The sequence below is a fragment of the Eumetopias jubatus genome, unplaced genomic scaffold, assembly GCF_037043125.1.
Source record: "Eumetopias jubatus isolate StellerSeaLion01/CBP00866 unplaced genomic scaffold, mEumJub1_p1.0 scaffold_12, whole genome shotgun sequence".
Taxonomy (NCBI): Eukaryota; Metazoa; Chordata; class Mammalia; order Carnivora; family Otariidae; genus Eumetopias; species Eumetopias jubatus.
Window position 1 is genome coordinate 105,808,003 of NW_028274818.1, and position 13,668 is coordinate 105,821,670.

General features: G+C 51.9%; 1 pseudogene; it reads left to right on the plus strand.

The window, feature by feature from the left end:
• The first annotated feature begins 5,030 nt into the window (after positions 1-5,030).
• LOC114197488 (E3 ubiquitin-protein ligase RNF8 pseudogene) overlaps positions 5,031-13,668 on the plus strand; it is a 68,306-nt pseudogene continuing 59,668 nt past the window's right edge.

The following is a 13,668-nucleotide window of genomic DNA, read 5'->3' on the forward strand; positions in this document are numbered from 1 at the left end:
GACTCTGGGCTTGACCATGGCCAGACCCCAGGGCCTCAGGTCTGTCCCGTGCCACTGAGCTTCAGGATCCCCAGGCAGGGCTGACACAGGGTTGCAAAGGCAGATCAGCCGGGTGGCTGTGATGGGAGGGCCCAACCGGCTGGTCCTCTCTGCACACACTCATGGCAGAGCTGTGGAAATGGGGGTGATGCTGGATTTCTGCTCAGAAGGGCTGTGTAGTAGCTGAATAATGCCCCCCCCCAAATTCATGTCCACCCAGAACCTCAGAATGTGACCTTATTTGAAAACAGGATCTTTTCAGATATCATTAAGTTAAGGTCATACTGGATTAGCATGGGCCCTGAATCCACCGTGACTGGTGTCTTTGAAAGAAGACAGACCCACACTCACAGAGAAGAAGACTGTGTAAAGAAAGAAACAGATTGAAGTGATGTGTCCACAAGCAAAGGGACACCAGGGGTTGCCAGGAGCCACCACCGCTGAAGACCCGGGAAGGACAAGCATGAGTTTGGCCACAGTTGCCAGCTGACACAGAGCAGGGTGTCCCTCCTGAGACCACACCGAGATGCTCTGAATGTACACTCTCTGCTGACCCAGTGACCGTTGCCCCAGCCGGGAGTACCAGGACGCATGGCTCGCAGGAATGAGAAAACACACACAGCAAGTCTGGACAAGGAGGAATCGGGAGGGGCCGGGCCTCTGAGCCGCAGAAGCTGATCAACTGCCTGCCCTGAATGAGCCCAGTATGGGGGAGTGAGTGTCTCCAGCATTTCCTCATGCCCACCTCATTCCATTCCAGATGCAGAGCCCCAGGAAAGCGTGTGCCTAGCCCCAAGGGGGGCGGGGGGTGGCCTGCATGCCCCTTAACTGCTGAGGATCAGCAGTCGGCACCTCCAGGGATGCCTGTGGCTTCCCCAGGGTGGGCACGCCCAGATTTGCCTTTCCACCCAGATGGTGCAGTGGGGCAAGGTGGGAAATGATTCCCCAGGGGGAGCCCCGGGCCTGGTCGGGCAAGGTGAGGGGATGGACTCCAGGGGGCCAGAAACGAGTGCCGGACTTGCATCTGACATCATCCTGAAAGTGGGGACCGGAAGGTGTGACATGCATGGTCTGCTTACCTATGTCTACGGCTTCCCCCACTCTTCTCCTGAAGGTGGGCTTGCTGTGGGGTGTCTGGGCCCCTGGGGGATACAGCATCACCCAGAGGGCAGAGCACAGGGTGCTTTTTCCTGGTTTAGCCCAGTCTGGCACTCGCTGCTTCTGCGGGGCTCAGCTGGCTCCAGAGATGGGAGCCGGAAACCAGGCAGCGGGGCAGGACTTTAGCGGGGGTCGTGGCAGCCACACCACTTGGACAGGCTCAAGCACACCCACTGCCCTCAGCTCCTCAGAGGTCACAGAGGAGGACAGCAGGGCCGGGAAGGGAGGGACAGGGGCTTGCCCAGGGCATGAGGCCAGGGTGGGAACCAGGCTGCCTGGGGCCCAGGCCCAAGCAACGAGGAGACTCCCAGCAGTGGGATAACAACTTCCAAACTGTCTTGCAGCCATCACTCTCCCACAGATGGAGGAAGAATGTGCAGTGGGCCAAAGAGCGTTAATTAAAGTGTGCCTTAGCAAAGGCACAGTTAAAATCTAAACAAACAGGGTGTGCTAAGTGCAGGAGCTTTGGGCAAATGGGCTCACAGTACCTCTTTATTTACCAAACACCTGTGATCTGGCAGGCAGGCGCTCAGCTCGGTGCTGGGAACAGAAACCTGCCCGAGGATACAGGCATCTGAAGGCAGAAACTTGATGCATTTACACCCGAGCACCCGGCCTATGACAGGGCCTGTGCATTGTGCGTGGTGGGTGCTCAGGAAACAGCCAAATGGGTGAATGAATGAATGAGTGATAGAGGAAACAATGTAAACATCTAAATGCAGCCAGGATGGGAAGGGGATTTGAGCTGCAGAGAGAGCTGTCAATTCAATCTGTGAGCAATCCAGTAAGACTGCCTAGGGGAGGCAGCACTTGGTCTAAGCCTGAAAGATTGAGTAGAGCTTTGGGGACTGGACTAGGAGGCCACAAATATAAATAAATAAACGTAATATATATATATATATATCCAGAAATAAGAGTGATATTTCTGAGGAACTTGTACAAGGCCAAATAGAATCAGATTCTAGAACACTAGAACACTGAGGCATTTTTGTGCGTGATGGAAAGGTCACACGAGGATCCTCCGAGGAAGTCAGGGCTGGGGGCAGAGTTTGGCCCGGGTCTCCAAGGGGAAGGTCCAGTCCCGGTTCCTCTGCTGATGTGGCATTACAGGGAGGGGTTAGATGCGGGCAGGGCGCACAGCGAGGCCAGAGCCTCAGGGGGTCCTTCCCTGGAGAAGGGGCCTATCACAGGCTGAGGGGCAGACCCTAGGTGAGCGCAGGAGGGAGCTTGGCCTCCGTGGGCCCAAGAAAATACACGAGTTGGTGGTCAGACTGGCAAGAACTAGCATTACTGGACACTGCCCTATGCCTGGCACAGTCCTGGGAACTTTGCCCTTTAAGAGCCCTGACCAGAGAGGCAGGTTCCATACATTCCCAGCTTCCAGAAGAGAACAGGGAAGCTTAGAGACAAAGTCACTTCACCAAGGCCATCCCTCTGGGGCGGAAGGAGCTTGGACTTCCATCTAGAACCTTGAGACCAAAATTCATGAACTTTCCAGAACCAGATAGTTGGCATTGGGTTGCCCACTGAGAGGGGAGGGAGGTGGGCCCAGCCTTTGGAAGGAGCCCGTGCAGAGGTGTCAGAATCCTGCCCTGGCCAAGCAGAAGTTCGGTTCCGTAGAACACTCTCCTCCCAGACTGGAGTCAGACGTGGGTCCCGGAGGGAGTGGGCTGGGGGTGCTGAGCTCAGTGCTTCTCTGTCCTGGAGCAGCCCCTGCCCCTGCCACTTCTCCTCAGGACAGACCTTTGAATGGGAAACTTTGTTCCTTTGGGGTCCCACTAGCTCACTGGATTGCCCCATCTTCATCAGGTTTTCAGCCACACAAATAAATCAAATTGGCCATTTCTGGGCTGGTGGGGAGTAAAGGGGGAGCAAACTTCAGTGGGGTTTCCAGGTGAAAAATGACAGTGTTGCCAAGCGGGCCTGCAGCCAGAGTACAAATGTCCAGGGGATGTCACCCTTGGGAAGGCTGAGCCACTGTCTGGCCAACACACCTAGAACGTCTCTCCAGGTGGCCCATAGCCCCCTCCTGTCACCCAGCATTCCTCGGATAAGGGTTTTCGAGAGGGGTCTGCTTTTGCCATGAGCTCCGGTATCATGGGAAAAAGTAAACCCATCAGAGGAGAATATGAACTAGCCTCTATCAGTGTCTTGTAAAAGGATTTTCAAGGCAAAACCGCGACTCTCCTACCAATATAAAATAAACATGTGTCAGAGATCTTATTTCACTCATCAGTTAAGGAGTGGTTACCAGGGGTTTCAAGGAGCGCTGACCGAAAGAATCACACAAAGAAGGCTGACATGGTGAATCTGCAAACAGATGCAGGAGAGTGGCGGCAACACATTGCTTTCTAGAAGCCACGCCCGGTTTGCATTTCGGGGCCAAGAATCACTTGCATGGTTATCGGTTTTTTACAGCCGGCAGAGCCCAAAAGCACAAAGACAAGGAAAGGCAGAGATGGCGGAACGGTGAGCTAGCCCTGTCGCTCTGTCACCTCACTTGCCTGACGAGCTGCGCCCACAAAACTGCCAGCAGTCCTCTCTGCGCCCCACCTTCCTCTGGGCACAGACCCCCATTCCGCCTCTGTCCTGCATCGTCATCGCCTTTGTGACGGCTACTGGATCATTCCCAGCAGCATAAAAACAAGCTGTTACGCCTCCCACCGAAAATCAGCAAAGAAACATTTTTGAAGAAGAAGAAAAATTCCTTGATCCCACTTCCTCTGAAAACTACACTGCTTGCCTTTGCTCTTCTTTGGGGTAAAACCCTCAGAAGAGTTGTCCAGACTCTGCCATCTCCATTCCTGCTTCCCTGCTCTCTTGAGCCCACCTGACTTGATTTGCCCACCACTCCCCTGAGGTGCTTGAATTTGTCCCCTGGCGCCCCCACGGCAAAGTACCACAGATGGGGGGCTTAACCAACAGACATTTTTTTCTCGAACTTCTGGAGGCTGGAAGTCTGAGATCAAGGTATGGCAGCGTTGGCTCCTTCTGAGGCCTTCCCTCCTTGACGTGTAGACGGCAGTTTTCTCTCTGGGTCCTCGTGTCGCCCCTCTGTACATATCTCTGTTCTAATCTCCTCTTCCAACAAGGACACCAGTCCTACTGGATTAGGGCCCACCCTAGTAACCTCATTTTACCATAATCACTCCTTTAAAGGCCCCCAAATACAGTCAAGTTCCAAGATCCTGGGGTGTCAGGGCTTCAACATATGAATTTGGGGAGGACATGATCCAGTGCATCACAGTTGTCAAGGTCAACAATGACCCCTGTGTTACTTACAGCCTCAGCCCCTAACGGTAGCTACGCTGCCCCCTAGGCTGGTTCGTTCACTTCTCTTTGACTTCTTGACTTCGGAGGGTCCCGGGGCTCAGACCTCGGCCCTCTTCTCCTCTTCGTATACCCGCACTCCGTTAATCCCATTCAGTCTCCTGGCTCTAAATTTCATCCATAGACTGATGACTCCCAGTTGTACATCCCCAGTCCGGATCTTTCTCCCAAAGGGCAGACTCATATCCAGCTGCCTGCTGGGTATCTCAGGGAATTGTCCAGTGAACATCTAAACTCAACCTTTCCAAAGCCCTACCCCTGAGCTTCCATCCCAGACCTCTCCTCATGTGGTCTTTCCCCATCCTTGTTGATGGCAGCCCAAGTTTCGGTCATCTTTGACTCCTCCCTTCCCTCACACTCCACATCCAATCTGTCTGGAAATACTCTTAAAAGTACATCCAGAGGTTTTTTTAGGTATGGCGCCGGGGACGAGGCTGAGAGGCGGCGGGAACCCGGGCGGGGGTCTCGCTCTGTGCTGACCGCAAGCCGGGTCGGAGTGGGCTATGGAGGAGCCCAGCTCGTGGGTCACGGGAGACCGCGCCGGTGGCCGGAGCTGGTGCTGGCGGCGGGTAGGGATGAACGCCGAGTGGCTGCTGCTGGAGGACGGAAATAAGGTGACTATAGGGCGAGGATTTGGTGTCACATACCAACTGGTGTCAAAAATCTGCCCTCTGATGATTTCCCGAAACCACTGTGTTTTGAAGCAGAAGCGGAATGTCGAGGGCCAGTGGGCAATTATGGACAACAAGAGTCTGAATGGTGTTTGGCTGAACAGAGAACGTCTAGAACCTTTAAAGGTCTATTCTATCCATAAGGGAGACCACATCCAGCTCGGGGTACCTCTGGAGAATAAGGAGAATGCAGAGTATGAATATGAAGTTACTGAAGAAGACCAGGAGAGGATGTATCTTTGTCTTGCCCCAAAGAATGACCAGGTGATGGGAAAACATAGGGGATTGAGAACTAAAAGGAAATTGAGTTTGGATAAATTGGAGGGTTCTGGAGCTGAAGGCCCCTCAACTTTGAAATCCAAAATAAGTAAAGTGTCTTGTGAACCTGGTCAGCCAGTGAAGTCTCATGGGAAAGGTGAAGTGGCCAGTCAACCCTCCGAATATCTGGATCCTAAGTTGACTTCCCTTGAGCCGAGGGAGAAGGCCACAGAGGCTCATGTTCACCCTGGCTCCGCAAAAGTCATAGAGCTTCATCCTAAGAAGCAGAAAGCCTCAAACCCTTCAGCGTCTCAAAGCAGCTTAGAGCTGTTCAAGGTGACCATGTCCGGGATTCTGAAGCTGAAAATACAAATGCAGGAAAACCAGGTAGCTGTCTTGAAGGTGAAAAAGCAGACCCAAAAGGGAACTCAAAGAGAATTGTGAAAATGGAGCAGGAGCTGCAGGACTTACAGTCCCAGCTGTGTGCAGAGCAGGCCCAGCAGCAGGCCAGAGTGGAGCAGCTAGAGAAGACTTTCCAGGAAGAGGAGCCGCAGCATCTCCAGGGTTTGGAGAAGGAGCAAGGAGAGGACCTGAAGCAACAGTTGGCCCAGGCTCTGCAAGCATCGGGCTCTAATGGAAGAACTAAATTGCAGCAAGAAGGACTTTGAAGCAATCATTCAAGGCAAGAACAAAGAATTGGAACAGACCAAGGAAGAGAAGGAGAAGGTGCAAGCACAGAAGGAGGAAGTGCTTAGCCACGTGAATGACGTGATAGAGAATGAGCTCCAGTGTATTATTTGCTCAGAATACTTCATTGAGGCTGTCACCTTGAACTGTGCCCACAGTTTCTGCTCCTACTGTATCAATGAGTGGATGAAGCGGAAGGCAGAATGCCCCATTTGTCGGAAGGACATCAAGTCCAAAACTCACTCCCTGGTTCTGGACAATTGCATTAATAAGATGGTAGATAATCTGAGCTCAGAAGTGAAAGAACGACGAATTGTCCTCATTAGTGAACGAAAAGAGACACAGCGAGAGCGGGAACACAAGCAGGGGGAGTGGGAGAGGGAGAAGCAGGCTTCCCGCCGAGCAGGGAGCGCGACGTGGGGCTCGGTCCCAGGACCCCGGGATCATGACCTGAGCCGAAGGCAGACCCTGGGATCATGACCTGAGCCAAAGGCAGACGCTTAACGACTGAGCCACCCAGCAAAGAGACTGTCCTGAAGACCACACTCCAGGGGCATTCGAGGGACTGCCAGGCAGTGGAAGCTTGGGAGGGTCTGGAGGATTATCTGTGGACAGGTCTTGGGCCTCTCTGAGATGGCGCTCAGGACGGAGCCCCGTGGGACAGAGACTTGAGAGCGAGTCCTCCGCACGACCAATGTTGGCTGGCCGTGCTGCCACCACGAGGGCTGCTTCCGGGAACTTGAGAGACTCTGCTTCCCTGTGTGGTGAATGGGTTATGTATTTCTGTTCTGCTTTTCAACTTGATTGTTTCTGTTAGCGTTTTGGTACCTCAGAAGCCCCTCAGTTGACATTTGTTTTGGACAGGTTGGGGTACCCCTACGGCTGCCCCTAAAAGCTAAGGCAGCCTCTCTTGGAGAGGATGGTCTACCTCTTTGTGAAAACAAGATGTCATTTGTGGAAATAAAATGTAAAGCCTAAAAAAAAAAAAAAAAAATACATCCAGAAACCATCACTTCTTACCACTCCACTGCAACCACCCCGGTCCAGGCCATCATCATCTCATGCCTGGATTACTGTGGCCTTCCGCTAACTGGCCAGCCTGCCCCATCCTTGCCTCCCCCTACAGCAGATAATGTCATTCCTTTTATCAAAACCCTGCAGTGCCTCCCGATCTCATTCAGGGTGAAAATTCAAATACTTCAGTGATTTCTCTCAGCTACCACCATGTGCCTGAAGCACACCAGGCACACTCCTGCCACAGGGCCTTTGCACTGACTGTCTCTCTGCCCAGATGCTCTTCCTCTGGATCTCTACTTGGCTACTTCTTTCATGTCCTTGTTCAAGTCTTTGCTCCAATGCCGCCTGCATTGGGACTTCCCCTAACAGCCTTACTCGATATCGCAACCATTTCCCAGTGGCCACTCTTCCACTTGGCTACAGTCCCAGCCCTTACCCAGCCAGGCTTTTCCTCTTCCCATCACACTTGGCTCCTCTAGCCTGATACAGAAACTCCTTATGTATTCTGCTTTTTGTTTACTGTCTCTCTTCCACTGGAATATAAACCCACGAGTGAGGGATGGCTCATTTTTTGGTTCACTAGTGTCTCCCAAGCACCTAGAACAGAGCCGGCACCCAGCTCCTTCCCCATTGGAAGAACAGTGTTCTTTCCAATGTAAGAAACCATTTGCTTTCCTTGCCTCTGCGCGTTGCAGCTGCACCACAGCCCTGTGCCCCGTCGCCTGGGAGGGACCCCTGAGGCTTGGCAGGTAAAGTGACACACCCAACCAAAGTCACCGTGCTGGGGGGACAAGAAGAACCCGAACCCAAGACTTTGTCACCCCAAGCCTGCCGTCTTTCCCCAAGAGGTGGGCAGGCCTCAGAGAGCTGCACCTGAGTCAGGCATGTCAGGTCTGCCCTGTGTCATCTCCTGCCGCGTCCTTGTCCGCTCAGACTCCACAGCAGGGCCCTGCAGATCAGATCAGAGGGCGCCTATGTTGACAGAAGCTCATATTTTTACCAGGAAAGATGGGCTCCGTTGCTGTGGGAGAATTTAATCTCGGAGGGGCATGCCCTTGTCCAAGACAATGTCCGGGCAGCCTGCAACCCAATAAGGCTCTGACCCAATTAGCCTCCAAGGTCTGCAGCACCTGGCATGAGATTTGGGGATGGCTGGCAGCAGCAGCCGTAATCCCATCTGGAAAAAGGAGAAGAAAGAAAGAGAGAAAGAGAGAAAGAGAGAGAGAGAGAAAGAAAGAAAGAAAGAAAGAAAGAAAGAAAGAAAGAAAGAAAGAAAGAAAGAAAGAAAGAAAGAAAGAAAGAGAAAGAAAAAGAAAAAGAAAGAAAGAAAAAGGAAGGAAAGAAGGAAGGAAGGAAGGAAAGAAGAGAGAGAGAGAGAAAGAGAGAAAGAAAAAAAGAAAAAGAAAGAAAGAAAAAGAGAAAGAAAGAAAAGAAAGAGAGAGAGAAAGAAAGAAAGAAGAAACGTCCTAATGCAGCTGATAACTGTCCGTTGCTCTCCGCACACTGGCACTTGGGCACAGAAGGAGGCACTTCCAGGGCCATGCCAGGGAGCACTGCTTGAAAACCCAGGCGAATACTCTTGGTGGCTAGTATTTGCCCCAGGAGAGGCCCAAAATGTGTGTTTTGCAAAATGGTCCTCAGCTGTGGGTGGATGAAGTGGCCTGCATAACCCCCATCCTGGTCTCTCTGTTCAGGTCCATGCACAGACACAAATCTGGCTGTATGCTTGCCCCAAGTGAGGGCCCGAGGGTATTTGGGGAAAGAGTCCCTTGGGCTCATTTCTAGTTAGCAGGGGGCTAGAGAGCTGAGGGGTGGGGGCACCAGGGAGGGATGAGTATGGCCTTGACCTCTCCCAGCTCTACACTGCTCCTTATTCCAACCACCGCCTCCCACCCCACGCCCCCCACGCCCCCCACCCCACGCCCCCCACGCCCCCCACCCCACGCCCCCCACGCCCCCCACCCCACGCCCTCCACGCCCCCCTCAAACGGCTGGCTCCTGCCTGTGGTGCGTGATGCCTCCCCCTGCTGGCCACTGGGGGTAAATGCTCCCCCAGAACAATGCAGGTGCAGATGAAAACCCTGGTTTCCTTCTGCCCACGGAGGAAAGCTCAACCTCTCACAAGACTTTAACCAGGTGACTCAGGAAAGCTGGGAGGAAGTCGTCAGGAACCATGTAAACGGGCTTATTTCAAATTCCGGCTTTCGGATCCCACAAAGACCGCGGCCAGTCCCAAATGGCCGATTCCACCTGGCACCTCTCTGACCCCGTCAGGAGGCCCCTGGCACCTTGATCTCTGGGCTCAGAGCTTATCTGGCGGTTCTGTGGCTGGTGGCCTGGAGCCCGACGGGGGCTCAGAGGCCATCTGGGAGGCAGCACGAGAAGGGGCTACAACCCTTCTGTCTCTTTCTGCGACACCAAGCACCTTCTATGATAATTGGCTTTTACGAAGAGACTGCAGTACAGCTTCCTGCCCTGCCTTTTGGAAAATTTTCAAAGCAAGGAAATGCGAAGAATCTAGTTTCCTGCTTAGAACCTGCACTTGTTTTCTGGGGCTGCCATAACCAAGAGCCACAGGCTGGGTGGCTCACACCACAGAAATTCATTGCCTCTGAGTTCTGAAGTCTAGAAGCCCCAGATCAAGGTGTTGGCAGGACTGGTTTCTCCTGAGGCCTCTATCCTTGGCTTATGGGTGCCGTTTTTCTCCCTGTGTCTTCCCATTGTTTTCCTTCTGGGGGTGTCTCTGTGTCCAAATTTCCCCTTTTCGTAAAGGCTACAGTCATATTGGATTGGGGCCCGTTCTCATGACCTCATTTTAACTCAATCATCTACAAAGACCCTATTTCCAAATAGTTGCCTTCTGAGGTTAGCTAGGGGTTAGCACTTTAACATATAAATTTGGGGAGGGGGACACAATTCAACCCCTAACAAAACCTGAAGGTGGGGAAAAGGTAGATGACATGGACTCACAAATTAGGATTCCAGGATACGATCTGCTGTCTGTGGGCCTCCCCACCCCCAGTTTGGAAAGGACTAGAGCAGGATACGGATGGTATATGCTCGAAGGGCGGAGCCCGACACCTGGGGTCAGTCTGGAGCCCTTGGGCAAGTCCAGGCACCCTTCTGCACTGGTGGGTCTGCTTCGGAAGATGGAATAACACAACCTCATGGGGTTTTCACGAGGCTCGCAGATGGAAAGTGTTCATGGAGATTTTTGGAATCATTGACAACTCTTACTTGACTTCACAGGAACCGGTTGCCCCTGAATGACCGGGCTGGCAGAAATATGTCTGTTCCTGGGCACAGGGACCATCTTCACAGGAGCAGGAGGTGCGTGGGTTGATTGACCAAACAGCCAGTCCATCTCCACCATTTTAAAGATGACTCGATACCCCCCGAATTGCCCCGGGTTGAGCAATTGTTTTAAAGCTGTGACGAAGTTAAGGATGAATGGAATTGTCTGGAACATCTATAAAGGGAACCCAGAAAGCCCAGGCAGCCGATCATCAGAAGATCATGCTCAGGCTCTGTGGACTGTCTGCCTGGGGCAGCTCAGGCCTCTGTTTGGCGTCTTGAGACCTGTTAAAAAGGCTGATGTGGTTTTCCTGTTGACAAGGCAGACTGAATAAAGGATAGAAATATAGAAGGACTGTACCCACCAGGGAGGGTTATCGGTGAAGAGGAAACGTCAGTGGGTTTCTGGAAGATAAGGAAATGGATGGGGCCATGTGGCACGATGAAGTGAGAGAAAAAGCCAAGACACAGGATCCGGGGGGGGGGTGCTCCAGGCCTGATGGGAGGGACCAAGAGTGGGGCAGTTATGAAACACCTACACCTGTTCTTCTCCACCAGCTCCCCTCCCAGGCCCCCCACTCACAGCTCAGGAAGCCCAGGCAGACCACGGGGCCATCGGGAGACAGGGACACTGTACCCAGAACTACCTTCCTCCAATGGGAACTCGGGGCACCTGGGACCAACCTCCCACCCACCCTCAGAGGGAGCCCAGTTGTTGGCACACCTGCCTGGGGTTCAACGACCCCATTCAGGGAACCAACACGAGAATAAAAAAAGAACATAACCGTCACCCACGGGGAGAGGCTGGGAAGCAGAGTAGAGAGTGGGGTGAATCACCTAAATTCTCACGGACCCTAACAGGATAAGTAGTTACCCCCTAAACTTGGCAAGTGAGGCAGCAGAAGAAGAGGCACGGCGTCTAGCATCCCAGCCACCACCACTGGAATCGCTACCAGCAGAGACAGGGAGGTCGTCCCAGAGTGAGTAGGATGGGGGTGGGGCTGGGCCAGGAAACAGCCGCTGTTCGTCCCACGCTCCTGCACTCGGTCTCATTGATAACCGAGCATCTATCTTGTGGTAAACTGTTTTTGTAGATTTCCTGAAACACGAGAACATTTTCACAAGACCGATGGGGCCTGGGCACCAACCATGGTGGAGAAACTTACTGGCTCCCCATTTTCAGACACTGTTGGCAAACATCTGCTCAAACGACATTAGCCTTACGCTGTCCCCGACTCACCTGAGGCAAATGAGTTTATACGCCAATTTGGATAGCAAAGAGGGAGAAGGAGTGCAAGCTGAGGGGGGGAGCAGAGCAAACATTTGGAACTCGGGGTATCCAATCCACCTTGTCTTTATTTTTTTAAAAAATAACAAAGGCAGTGCTCGTGCAGCAGCGCTGAGAGCTCACAGGGCATGTCCAAAGGTGACAGCTCAGTGAGTGCAGATAGGCTCCAGAAGTCCTTCTGAGAGGTGTTCTAGAACTTTCTTTGCATCTCATGGGCTAAAGGATAGATCAGGACCACTAAGGGTACAAAGAAGAAGAAGAATTACAAATTCACAAGTCAAAGTTCTGCATTCTATTTCTATTCTAGAGGAAAACCTTTTTTTTCTTTTTCTATCTAAAGCAAGAACTTCTACCACAAATACAGGTATGAGCAAACGCTACAAAGTCCCCCAGCTGAACAAATCACCAGGTCTGTATGTGCGGCTGCCTTTACTGCAGGCGGAGCATCTTGTTTAATGAGACAAAGATTAGATAAGGGAGAACAGAGGGGCAAGATTATGTCCCTGCAAATTGCCTTTGCACAGGCCTGCCGCCTGTTGTTTGCCTTTTAGCTACATTCACACCCGACATATATGCCCCTGGCTCAGGAATGTGAGACTAGAGAGGTGAGACCATCGCTTTTCTTATCCTGCCCAGCCCACATCGTGTGGTCGGAGTTCCCTAGAGATGAGGCTGGGCCCACTTTTAACACGGTGTGTTTCCTAAGGCCAAGGCCAATGTCTACACTGCAGACGACTCACTGCAGCAGGGGAAGGAAAGATTTTATGGGTCCCAAGTGTTGGGTTTCTGGATGCTGGGTGTTCATACCCTGTCCTGGGACATGTTTAAGATGTGTTGACTTGCATGTGTAGGAAAACACACTGCACCAAACACTCATCATCACCATCGTCCCTGGAAGGGGAAATAGGGAGGAACCAAGATTTTAAACATAAGACTCTCTATACAGAAGAGCCAAGAGCGTAAGTTCCAGTCCAAGTCCAAAGGCAGGAGAAGACTGATGTCTCCCACCTGGAAGAAAATCAGACAAAAGGAGTTCCCTCTTACCAAGGCTTTTTCTTCTAGTCTGACCTTCAACTGATTAGATGAGGCCCACCCATGTTAGGGAGGGCCAGCTGCTTTACTGGGTCTTCTGATTCAAATTCTAATCTCCTCCAAAAACACCTTCATAGACACACCCAAAATAATTTTTGACCAAATATCTGAGCACCCCGTTGACCCCGTCAGGTAGAGACGTAAGATGAACCATCACAGGTGAATGCCAACAGTGTGCACCACGCAGCTGGCGTCTGTGCTGAGGGTCTTATGTGCCAGTGTCCCTGAAGCCACAGCCTTCCTGGGCCCCAGCTGAGCCCTACTGATATATTTAATAAACACTGACATAGCACTTGCTATGTGCCAGGCACCATTTTACAAATGTAACTCATTTCTTGGTGCAAAAACATTCTGGGACGTGTATCTCAAGAAACTTGAGAGTGTGCTTTTAGGATAACTTCATGGCAGTGGGGTTGCGGGGAGTATTTTTAATTTTCATTATTATGCTCTAATTGTCTTCTGGAAAGAGGGCGCTGATTCACGCTCCCACCCGGTGTAGGAAAGTGCCTACTTACCCTCACCAGCCCCGGGGCACCTCAGTTTCCCACTTTGGCTAATCTGATAGGCGAACAACAGACTTCACTGTGGCTTGTTTTACATGACCTTCATCAAGAATGAGGCTGGGCACGTGTCCAGCATTTGTTGGCCATTTGTATTTATTTTTGAGTAAATTGCCCGTTCACATCCTTTGCCCATTTTTCTATTGGGTTATTTTTTTTCTTGTCGATTTATGTGAACTCTGTAAGGCAGGGAAATTGGCCTGTCACCTTTGTCTGCCACAGAGGTTGCAAATATGTTCTTCCCAGAATTTCATCTCTCTCTTGACTCTGTTAT